The sequence below is a fragment of the Cheilinus undulatus genome, linkage group 6, assembly GCF_018320785.1.
Source record: "Cheilinus undulatus linkage group 6, ASM1832078v1, whole genome shotgun sequence".
Classification (NCBI taxonomy): domain Eukaryota; kingdom Metazoa; phylum Chordata; class Actinopteri; order Labriformes; family Labridae; genus Cheilinus; species Cheilinus undulatus.
Genome location: NC_054870.1, coordinates 38,469,794 through 38,480,232, shown reverse-complemented (window position 1 = coordinate 38,480,232; position 10,439 = coordinate 38,469,794). Strand labels below are relative to the sequence as shown.

At 40.5% G+C, this 10,439-nt stretch overlaps 1 protein-coding gene across 3 annotated transcripts in view; it reads left to right on the top strand.

Moving 5' to 3' along the window:
• Positions 1 to 204: 204 nt before the first annotated feature.
• Positions 205 to 10,439, top strand: part of zgc:171482 (zinc finger protein) — a 109,820-nt gene continuing 99,585 nt past the window's right edge. For all 3 annotated transcript variants that reach the window (XM_041788911.1, XM_041788912.1, XM_041788910.1), the window contains exon 1: positions 205 to 700. The gene's annotated coding sequence lies outside the window, so the exon portion shown is untranslated. The remainder of the gene's footprint in view (positions 701 to 10,439) is intronic.

Here is a 10,439-nt window from a genome sequence, read left to right as displayed (position 1 = left end):
CATTAACATCATAATAATTATATACTGGGGGATTTGCGCGCTCTTTCTGTGTCTTCATTTTTATGTAAGACGATATTCATGTGGGTGCACCGTGCGGAAACCTACTCACTCGACCAGAGCTCCCACTCACTCCCTCACTCGCTCCCTCAGCAGACCTCGCGCTCACTGTTCACTATCACACACACGTTGGTGAGCCGAGAGCGCTTTATGTCTTTCATTCATCCCGGTGAAGGCAGCTCGCACTTTCTTCTTCATCTCTCTCTCTCTCTCTCTTTCCTCCCCCCCGTCCCTCCTCCCCCTCCCTCGCGCTGGGATAGCTCACTTTGTTTTTGTTTTAACTCCGCGGTGCCTTTTCGGTCGGAGTAGTAGTGGATGATATCAACAGAGCAACGTTTCTTCATCCCTCCGCGCGATACTACGGGCTACAGAGGAGTCGCTAGAGGACACGCGCATCACGACAGAGAGCAGCGCGAGGGAGTTCTGTTTTTATTCTTTATTTATTTATTTCGTGTGGAGGCTACGGCGTGATTTCTAGCAAGAGACACAGAAAATATCTTTATTCAACGGCAGCGTTGTCTCTGGAAGCGCCACATGCCAGACTGCTGTTACATTTGACGGATTTTAAAGGACGATAAAGGATTACAGGCAGCTGGCGGATGGTTGACGGTCTCGTGAAGAGGAGTCGCTGCCTCTGCGCAAGGTGAGTGATGGACTGGGAAATACTGACTGGACGGTTTGTTCAACAGATGAATTATCGACCGGTTTTGACCTCGTTATTTAACGGTCTGGACGGTCTGTTTGAAAGAGAAAACCGAAAGTTTTTGCGCCTCAAAATCACTCAATACGTCAACGAAACTCCTGCTGGGGTAGTGAGTGTCCGAGTTCGTAGCAACACCTGCAAACTTTGTGGTATTTCTGAATATTAGGACTAAAACTCGATGAATATGTCCTCTATATATGCTTCTATACAGCTGCATGACATAATAGCTCTCCTATAATGCTTTATGCGCATTTTTACATGAATTTCTCATAAAGGCATTACTCTGACTTCTCTTTTAGGTCAATGCCTGTGTTTGTATACCCTCTCAGAATGGTGACCAGAAGGTTTTGTGCTAATGTAGGGCTGCATCTAATGCCTGTTTTCATGGACAATTAACCTAGATTGTTTTCCCAATTCACCTCGTAATTGCGAGGTCTTTAAAAAGTGAGAAAAAATGGAAAATAGCCAGTGTACTAGAGGCAAAGTTGGGTTCCTGTGATGTTTTCTTTTCATCTTCAAATGGAGGCAAACCAGATATCCAGGTTAGAGTGGCACAAAGACAGAGATGAGAAGCTCATCTCTCCATTGAGCCCAGAGGATGGCTGGTATTTCAGCCTGAGAGATTACCTAAATGATTATTCAATTATCAGAATAGCTTCAGATAATCTTTCAGATAATAAACAATAACTATAAAGCACCGATCATCACAGCTGAAGTACAATCTAAATTAATGTAGAAAAACTTGGCAACCTGCTGGAGTTGGAATAGGCGCAGGGATTTTCCTCATGATTTAGAAACTTTTCACGGCAGAGCAGACCCTGAGCTCCGTGCCGTGCTCTGCAATGACTCTCAGTGAAATGTGAAAATGAGACACACGTCAGATATAATATGGATTAACGCTGATACTTGATGCATCTACTTTCACTGGCTCCTATCCATCTCATTGAGAGCCCTCTCACTGCAACTATTTGTCACTCTGGGATGAATGTCCAGTCATCTCCATGCAGGGCGTCTGGGGCAGGATGATACCAGCTTATGGCCTTTGCACAGCGCCCGCCTGCCTGTCACCACGACTGACACACACATCCACATACGTATTAAGTACAGGCTATCCCCAAATATCACATATCACTCACTCAGACACATTGTAATGAAGTGTCATAGAGTAAAACAATTCCCAGTTATTTATGTCATCACACATAGCCACCATCAGTCCCCTGAAAAAGAACATTTTACCCCTGAGTGGCACTCTGCAGTTTACACTCTGCCTTTTTTATTTCCACTGTGTTGCACTAGGTCTGTTTTTTTCAACCTGCATCCACTAACATGAAGCCACCAACCTGAGCCGAGCTGAGGCTTCATGCTCTGTTTACATACAGGTATTGATCCACCCGCTCCGCCTTCTACTGTACTTCAGGTCACGGCAGCAGGCAGGGTGACACAGTGTCACAGAGCTAAGAGAGAATATAACAAAACAGAAAGACACATTACATACAATTTCAGAGCAAGGGAAATCAGTATGCTAATATATCACATACCTATATCAATGGGTGTATGAAATGGCAAAGATTAGAAAAATATTTCCTTTGATAGTCCTCAGGAAACTAGGGTACAGCTGTTCAAACAAGACCTGGATCAGTCTGAGTACTTATTATCTAATAAACAAGTAAATAAACCATAATAAAAGTCCTTGTCTTTGAATTGAATGATCATGAACTGAAATTATGGGGTTATGATGTAAGAGATAAATTAAAAGATGTGGTGTCTTACATTACCTACACTAAAAGTCAAACGGCAGGAAAAAATAAGCACAAATATTGATAATGAAGTTTATAGTTGATAGCGGCCCTTCTCCAAGTCAAGAATGGTCAGATTAAGTATCAAGTCCAACGAAAAAAGCTGGAAATCACATTTGGGAAGCTAAAATCTGCTAGCCTTGCGCATCCACACTTGAAAGATGACTTAATAACTTAGTGTGTAGCTGATTATAATTCTGTAGATCAACTGATTTCTAAATAGATAATCATTTTATCTCCACAGCATATTTTGTCAACAATCTGAAGAGGATATTAATGCTTGTTTCATAGTTTTATCCTGTCTTAGTTTCATAGAATCTGTGTAAACACATTTATGCCAGTGCACAACATAAAAGTTCATAGTGTTACTCAAGGTGAAGATATTAAGAGGAGAGAAAAAAAAAAGTAAAATAAAGAAATAAATTAAGCAAGTTAATTAGCATGCTCATAATGTGGAACATATGCAGTCAAGCTCTGAGCCATTTAGACGTACAGGAGCCCGCTCCGTTCTCCCTCTCTCTGTCTGTACGTCTCTCATGAGGTGCTGAACTGCATCAGGGGGAGAATCTGATTAACCGACTGGCATAATTTACACAGTCCTGGAGGAATAAACAGAAGAGATGTGGTTCTTGAAAAGTGCCCGCATTCCCTCCATACATACAAATAAAGCATATGCACACTCACACACAAACACAGAGACACAAACACTGATGCACGCATGCACGAATGCAGTCCGAGGGCAATAATTGAGGCAGCGCTGCTCTTTAAAGCGGCTGCAGCTTCTGCTCTTTTTTAATAGGACAAGGATTGATTGAGGGAGTGCGGGCGTGAGTGTGTGTGCATGTTCGTGGTCACAGGCGAGCGACTGCTCTACTTTCTTAAAGATTGATAGAGCATCATGTGTAGGTGTCTGTCTGTATATGTGCATTTTCCTCTAGGAGTGCTCCATAGCAACAGGCAGCATATCCTCTTTGAATATCTTTTTCTCACATAACGTATGCTGTGACCTTTTCTGCTGACTGTGTGCATGCAAGTTTTTTGCACGAGTGCATCATGTGTGTTTCTGTGCATTTGTGTCTTCATGTGCATCAGTGTGTGGACCATTTGACCTTTCTCTGTGTACACTCATTAATAGCTGCACAATAACTATTATAACAGCCTGCTGTGCAGATTTTCATGATAAAGAAATTGAATCTGTATGTGTCTCAGAATCAGCGCTAAGTGCTGTTTCTGTCTTTTCCCACAAACAAAGCAGATCTCATCATTTCTGCGATGTATTGATAATGATTTTCCACACTTTGAAGAAGCGGCATTATCATTTTTATAGTGTTTCATGTCTCTCTTTAGTAGGAACAAGAGACACATCTTTAATATATATCTTGGCATGGTTGTCTTGTTATGTTAATATCAGTGTTAGACTAATAACTGGTTGCGTATTTCATATCCGGGAATAGCAGACAGAGCTCTTTAGAAATCAATTTTCTTTTGCTCCATCACAGCGTTCGGAAACTGGCCCACTGCCAGATAGGGAGGCACCGATGGAAGGAGAGAGGGGGGATATTGTGTATCAGTGAGCGAGGGAACAAAATATGCTTATCAGATGCCGAATTTATTCTTTCCTGACTTTGAATTTGTCTAAATAAGTTATATGCTTGCCCAAAACTTCATAAACATTCTCACAAGCGCACCCACACTGAGAAGGAGATGGAAGTAGGGGAAGCAAAGGCTCTCCGTCACAGCTCATAGCTTCCCATTTACACATGCTAGGTGCTGCAAGGTCATGCCCTATTTAGTCCATGCCAGAGTGTATATGAGACATGATGTGCCATCTCAGCATGCAGCCATACATATCAATAGCATATTCCTTTACGTGCATGTATGTTTGGGCATGACTTACACAACACAGTATGGGGCTCATATGCTTGCATGTTATCTGTGAGGATGGGGGTAGTGTTTGCATGTGGAGACTCAATAATAAATTACTTACAGCTCCATAGTAGAGTCCGTGCTGTATGCATAAAGGCTGTTTGCCTCACTTGCTTGCTTACTTTCCCTTGACATATTTCTGGAAGAGAAAATAAACAAAGGCAGCCCTCTCATATTCAATTCCTTTATCAAAGTCATATTTAAAAAGTGCATTATTCTCTGTGACTGAAATGGCAAAGAAGGCAGGGTTCATGTAAGTTAAACAGGCTGTAATTTGTAGGGTGATGTGTGGATAAATACTATCATTTGCAACTGACTCCACTTTGATTCAGAGGTTTTAGCCGCAAGACATTTCTTTTTTTCCCCTCTTTTGATCTAGCTAGATTTACCTCACACTCCATCTAAAATAGTTCAAAGACTTCTCTTTTTGGATTATTCTCTACTTGGACTTTGTCTTTGCTTGATCATTTTGACTGTTGATTGCCGTGATCGATGACATCGATCGAGTCTCTGTTCTTGTAGCTCAAGCTTGCTGGAAGGGCTCTTCTCGAACAGACACTTAAAGGCAGAGCAAGCTGTAGTAGCTGTACCCAAAAGCGACAATCAATATTATCAATGTTATAACACTTAGAAAACAGAGAGTGCCACAAACTGAACAAAACAGAATCACTGCTGTGTGAATGTTAAGCACAAAAATCACAAAGTAATTCCCTTGCTTACTCTTGCAGATGCATCTTTATACCCTGACCTTGATGCCTGTAATTACTCCAGCAGTTACCCAGCAGGACATGCAGCTGACCATGCATACAGACAAAATCAAGGTTGTATTTTTAGGCTGTCATGGAAAAACTGTTAAAGGAAATAATGCATCACACACCTGCAGAGAGAGAGACACACACACAGGGTGCATTAATAAGCTGTGATTTCTACCTCTGGCTTATTGTGTGGATCCCTGCAGGCGTGACAACCTTCATTTACTCGAGCAAACATACACTCACACTGACAGAGAGCTAAACACAGCCACACATATAAAGTAGAAGCCCTTGTGATTGACAGTTGATCCTACAAGGGTGTTTGTGTTCATGTCCCCTCAGGACCAAAATACATCACCAAGTCTCAGCTGTATTGTACTAAAACTATAAATACACCTGCTTTATAGTCAAACAACAGACTTGTCATGACATTTATAGCTGTTGAGTCTTTTGTGCTACAAACAAGGAGCTTATTTTACTAATTATTTGCAGAGAAAGAGTCATAGTGCTGGTTAGCTGTTTGCAGCCATATCGGCTTCATGATGGATTGAGAGATACGGCAGGAGGAAAGTCATTACAAAGCATTATTCGGCTTGTGTCACTTCAGCTGTTCCCCTTATTGCAATTTTATGCCTGATTTCTTTTACAGTGTCTTATTTTTCTCACTATACCTCTCAAATGCATTAGTTTTACATCCCTCTCTGAGGTCGTGTATGTCTTTTGTATTTTGGTGCATGTTGCCTCATGGGAAATTTGTTTGCTTCCTTCTCACTGTTGCTCTAATCTGCATAACACTGCCACAACACACAATGTTCTTTGAAATTCAATATTATTTTGTTAATGTGCAAATTTTGTTTGGATTTAGGAAATTGCATTGATGAAAATACTGAATTATTATAATACTCTTAGATCCTCTGATCCTCTATTCACTCTGTGACTATCAAAGAGAGTCCATGTGTGTGCAGCTGTGTGGATATTACACTGAGACGACATTATCTTCCTGAAAAACAAAATCTGTCAAGCTCTGGCTTTTATGCATAGTGCAATGGTATTTAAAGAGACCATTTCTATTCATCACAGCGTTTTCCTGCATCAGTAAGATCCTGAAACAACACTTTCACATCACTGCAGTCTCAGCTCTGAACAAGTGTAAATTTCACAGTGAAATTAGGGGGTTAAACCTTTGTCTAAATGTTCTCGTCCTATTTAGTCAAACTTTTCTGGCTCAATGTGCCAAAGAATAAAAACAGAGCAATTAGATGCTAATGGAAGAGATAGACCCCAACAGCTTTGTTGCCATCCAGCCTGGCATCCCCCATATGTTACAGTAATATTACAACCGCTCAAACTTCAGGCAGCCTTTTGTCTCCCCCCATTAACTCAGTTTGCCTAAGAGTCTTACTCACACACATACACACACAAAGATAGACACATGGAGGCGGAGATGTGCTCGGTTAAACTGGGAAAACCTAACTTGGCCTGGGATAATAGTCTTCATTCACCCTCCAATGAATCCATATTGTGACCTAAAGCGGTGGATCTGCTATTAACACCATTAACAAGTAATGGTCCAGGAAGGGGGATTTTCAGAGATAAAAGTACTGAAGTACCCTTATGAATAAAGAGGTCTAGAAGGGGAAGAGAGCTTAAAAACTCTAAAGGAAGCAGTAGAAATGGCCTTCTTAGTCTCATTATTGGCTGACTCCACTAAAAAAGGAAAAGATTCAACTTGTGTCAGCTTGATCCCAATTGATTTCAATACGTGATGTGAAAAATTAGATCAAATACATTTAAAATATTTTTTCTATTTCAAGACAGTATCCACTGAAAATATTACTATAGAACAAAAACACATAACAGAAGGTGTCTACATTCAAGAAGTGAGTAGCTGAGATTGTAAGCCCTTCACATATTCATGTATCTCATGTTAATCAATAAAACACTCATTTTATTCATCCCTGAGGCTATAAGGTTGGGCAGCGGCAAGAAGGGTATAGCTGTCTTAACTCTAAAAGGCTGCCCTGCTTGAAATGAAGCTTTGAAGTAATTGCTAACATCTGCAACATGATAACATGCTTACAGTAATACAGCCAACATACTAATATTCAGCAGTTTTTTATTAATGCTGTCATCTTATGTTAGAATGTTGTCATGATGAAATTTGCTGACTAGTACTAAACACAGGCTGCACTTGAGACATTAGTTTTGCAGATATAGATTCTTTGCAGCTGACTTCATGCATTGTGACCTTTTGTGTCCTGAAAGTAGTGAAATATTCAGGCAAAAAAAGAAAAAGTTTTAAAAACTCCCAGACCAACAGCAGTCTGGACTTCCACACAGCAGTGTATGGTGTATGGCCTGTTTCCACTAAGTGGTCCAGTTTGGCGGAGTGCAGTTTTGCTATTGTTTAGCTCATTACAGTCTGACCTTGCCCATGATTTATCAGTTAATGTCTGTCTCACCAACCTTCAGCCTCACTCGTTGTGATGGGAAGTCTGTCTCTTTTGAGGGATCCAGATCATTTGGCTCAGCTCAGCAGAGCTGGTTGTTTTGAACCCAAATGGCTCTAAATTTGGTACCAGTTTGGCTTTTTGAATGTTGATTACTGCAATGGATGGAGAAAAGGAAACTGGCATTCAAATGCTAGCTAGCTACTGCGGCTGATGTTAAAGGGGCTCAGTAAGCCTCTAAGCTCAGTACTAGACTCCCCAAGATTCATCTCCCTTCATCTGACTAGATGACACCAGATGCTAGGAGGTCTGCAGGACTGAGTAAATTGTGATATTGATCACCTCCACGCCAGGTAAATCAGTTAAACCGTAACAAAAGTCACTTTTTTGTAACGTATAGGGACTGTATTCGATGTATGTAGAAATTTTCTGATGATAATTGCAGTGTAGAGATCCATGAGGAGCCTTAAAGTACCAGCTTTCCTCTGTTCCCATTCATTACAAATAGCTGTCCCCTCTTCCTGACCCCCAATGGACATTCAAGAACATGTGACTGCAAACAACCTATAAACCAAAAAACCCCTTTATCTGGGAAAGGTGATCAGAGACATGAGGGTATCTCCCAAAATAAACAATAGCCATCAATCAAGTAGTTTTGACAAGTGATATTCCTGGCGACAAAGTCCTCTGTTGTTACAACACAAAGTTAGATTCAATTTACAGACCGATTCAACAATTTACTGTGCCAAAGAGTTCGGGGAGGGCAGATTCAGTTATAAATTTGCACCGTGGCATACTATATCCTGGCTCCAAATCCTCCATTAAGCTGCAAAATCCAACATTTTCTGTGAAGGATGGGGCTGGCCTTCTAAACAAGAAACGTGACAATTTTGTTGGTTATCCTTATAGCTGTTATACTGTCTTTGGGACATTTCTCACAGGGTTGGAATGCTGCCTCCATACTTTACTATTTACTTAAACAGTACAATTTATTTAAAACAACTTAATACAGTATTACAGCATCTGTGGGTTAATGATGTCAAATTATTTGCCAGTGTAAGCTAACATGAGCAGAGCGAGCATCACCAGCCTTCACCACTGCTTGCAGGTTATTTCTCACATGCCTGTGCTGGTTTCAGTCTTATGCCATTTTAACTTGACAGCCTACATGCTTCATACATGGTTACACAATAAGTGACCAGAACACTTTCATTTGCAACCAACTCCTTGATTCAGAGGCTAAACAAGACATGCCTCCTCATTTCATTAGATTTACATCACACTTCATCTAAAATAGCTCAAAGTCTCTTATTTTTGGATTATTATATATTTGGATCTTACTTTTCTTTGCTTGATCATTTGAGTGTTGATTGTCATGACTGATAGCATTGATCTCTTCTCTGTTCTTGTAGCTGGAGCCTGTAACTCCCTGTTCTCTTACACCCATGATTGGTTCAACCAACTACTTATTCTGATGCAGACTAAAAAGGGTGGTGAAATTTAATCAATCAGTCTGCTAAACATGCACATTCTTAGTGTTGAAGTACTACATACAATACCAAAAAACTTCTCTCTAAACAAAATCTAAGATCAATTTTTGGTCATAGAAAGTTAGAAAGTATTTAAGTATATATTTTTGTACATCCACTGTAGTAGATATCAGGGATGAAAAAGATACCAGTTTTAATGATTACATTTCTCTATGCTTATGTTTGAAATTTAGTTTTTATTGAAACACTTTAATATCATGGTAATAATGTCAAGACATCTAGCTCTGTGGGTTTGTTTACTTTACATTGACTTGACACAAGTCAGTGTAAGGATAAACTGCTGTCTGCACCTTATCACATAACGTTCCTTTGACTGTAAGCTTAAAAAAAAAAAAAAAAAACTCCAACTGTGGGAGTAGCATAAACTCACTGGCTTTACCTTCTGTTTAGATCGCTGTGAAATGCACGCTCAAACTCTGCAGGAGGTCTCTTTAGGTGAAAACAGGGTCCAAAACTAACACTCCCCACTCCCCACTCGCCAATTACGGGTAGATTTTGTCTCTGGCTGGTAAATTTTTAAGACCACTCGCCACTCTGGCGAGTTATTTTTTTTGTTACCGGACAACGATACTGGTATTGGCTGGTTTCCTGGCAGAGTAATGTGTATTTCAGGCCGAGACGATCTTTGGTCACTTAAGTGCGTCAGTCATGACATCATTCACAGCACGCCGAGGTGGAGAGCTGGTTGTTACTGTAGCCGTAGCTCCTTGCAGTGTTGTCAACTTAGCGACTCTGTCACTATATTTAGCGAGTTTTCAGACCCCTCTAGCTACTTTTTCTGGTGTTACTGGAGACTTTTGAAGACTCTGACATGAAAGCACGTATCGTTGTAGCGCCTCTTAAGCAGCGGTAGCTGCCGTGGGCCCCTCCCCATCCCAAAGCACTGACAGGCAGAACCATTCCTTGTAAAGCAGTCCCTCTTAGCTGCGGTTAGAGCAGGAGATGCTCATGCCTCCATGTCCAGACTACAGATTAACCGTGCTGTGAAGGCGCCTTGATGGTTTTTTTCTATTGTCTCTTTTTGGTCCATTTAGATTGTTAATGAAGACTGTATACAAAAAAAAGAAATTGATTTGTTGTATGCTCTTAAGTGGACCATAAGGTTTAAAACTAAACCAAACGTAAGAAAACTAAACCTCTAAGAAAAATAGAATAATTAATAAATGATAGCAAATTACAACACTTAAAAGCAATTTTTATTTGGT